General features: G+C 30.9%; 1 protein-coding gene across 1 annotated transcript in view; it reads left to right on the top strand.

The window, feature by feature from the left end:
- LOC113827410 (transient-receptor-potential-like protein) overlaps window positions 1–2,500 on the top strand; it is a 20,261-nt gene that overhangs the window by 383 nt on the left and 17,378 nt on the right. The gene's annotated exons all lie outside the window — the stretch shown is intronic.

Here is a 2,500-nt window from a genome sequence, read left to right as displayed (position 1 = left end):
TTTTTTAAATAAAAAAAAGTATAGCCAAACGCAGTTAAATAATTTACGTAGTTCTTCATACAATTTCTCTTCTCTTCCTTGGAAACTTTTCATACAATGATGTCTGTTTTTGCGTCAGTTTCGCAACTACAATCACGCTCTTTGCAAATTCATTCACGTCTTTTGAATATGATCCATCTCTACGACAGTTATTGCTATGATCCCCCTTTTTTAAAGTATCTGATAGCCTCTTCAGTGGATACTTAAGGTACTGGAAACTCTGCATTACCTCTTTTTCATCTTGATATCTCTTGAGAGTGGCAACCGCGACCCGTGCATGTCTGTGTCGAGTGAAGTCCCTCCTTCAGAAACATCTTCGCTAATCACTTCCGGTTTTCGATCTTGATGTTCGGACAGAGTGGAGACTACTGAAGATAGGATGGGAAAAGACTTCAAAATTTTGTGTCTAGGTATTTCATTCTTGGCCCCTAATTGCCTAGAGAAATTAGATATTGATGGACATCCTTAATTATCGATCATGATAGCTGATTGCAAAAGTTATATTTCTTGTACTTAGGATTTCAAATTACGTATCAGTAAGTATGATATAGAGAAACACAAACAATCAATCAGTAAATCAAAGAATAGTAAAATATATATAAAAGCTGAACAGAAAAATTACAACTATATACATTTCCATTAGCTATACATACGCGCATTTGCGTGCAAGTATACACATACTGCGTATAGGTGATTCTGTATATATGTATATATATATATATATATATATATATATATATATATATATATATATATATATATATATATATATATATATATACATATATGTATATACTTATACAACTATATACATCTATATACATACATATATATATATACATATATATATATATATATATATATATATATATATATACATATATATATATATATATATATATATATATATATATATATATATATATATATATATATATGTATATATATATATGTATGTATATATGTGTATATATATATATATATATACATATATTCATATATCAGATATCTATATATGTCTACATGTGTATATGAATGCGTAAATGTATTTACAGTATATATGTATGCAAACAGAAATTTAAAAACATTCATACAAAGGTTAGAGAGGGTGCATAGTAAGTCAAATGTGGGTTTTATGACCGTAGACTATTTGCGCCATGCAGTAAAGTTACACAAGGCTTCGGTGAAGGTGATATATACATACATACATACGTACGTACATGTATAAACATACATACATACATACATATATATATATATATATATATATATATATATATATGTGTGTGTGTGTGTGTGTGTGTGTGTGTGTGTGTATGTATGTATGTATGTATGTATATACATACATATATGCATATCTATCTATCTATATCTATATCTATATCTATCTATATATATATATATACATATATATATATTCATATATATATATATATGAATATATATATATATATATATATATATATATATATATATATATATATATATATATATATATATATATATATATATATATATATATATGTATGTATGTATGTATGTATATGCATACTTACTGAAGCCAAGGGAAAGGAAGAGATAGCTTCACGCGTCGCCCCCGCTGCATACGTAAACAAACCAAGCTCACTCACCTCGCGTCCCCGGTCTCCTCCTCCGTCGATAAAGAATGAGGCGACAGTAGGTAGTGTCCTATAGCCTGCAGTCTCACCTTTGTCTCTCGCTGCATGTTTTATTGGGCTACGAAGTCTTCCGTGTCTGTCCTTTCCCGCATTCGCATGGTCTTCCAGGTCCTTCTGTTCTCTCTTTTATTCTCTTGTTGTTCTTCTACTCTAGTGTACTTCAGATTTGTACAGAAAGTGAATAAAACTCTAGACGTGTATGTGTTGACAGATAGATATACATGCATACACATACATTCCTGTCTATTTTTCCTCTGTACACATCTCTAAACACACTTTCAAATATTCACAAGCGCATACGTACAGACACATGTGTAAATAACAAACAACTAGATAGATATGTTTACACACAGACACGTTTTTCTTCTCGAATGCACATGATCTGTCACTTTCTGGACTCCTCCCTACTGCATATCTAGACAGACTGCTGTGGTCGTCCTGTATGTTTAGAATCATTGTCTTTTCTATTTGGTATCTCCTTTCATACTCCTGGTTTCGAAACTAGAAGTAGTGAGATAATGAGACATATGGATTGGAATAGCTAATGATATGAGCCAGTTATAAACGAAATCTTTTATTGACCCACAGTAACCGGTATATGATTTCATGACATGTCCACGGTGGTTTTAGTTGGCCATTTTAGGTTCCACAAGAACTTAGTCACCAAGAAGCCAATTACTAGTCACTTGTTTTCTCTTTGGTTTGATTTTCGGAAAGGTTGTTAATTGCTATTAGTATTTTAAGGACTTTATGATAGCCACAATGCTGATAGTAATATCAGT

Source organism: Penaeus vannamei, chromosome 17 (genome assembly GCF_042767895.1).
Source record: "Penaeus vannamei isolate JL-2024 chromosome 17, ASM4276789v1, whole genome shotgun sequence".
NCBI lineage: Eukaryota > Metazoa > Arthropoda > Malacostraca > Decapoda > Penaeidae > Penaeus > Penaeus vannamei.
This window is presented reverse-complemented; position numbering and strand designations above follow the sequence as displayed.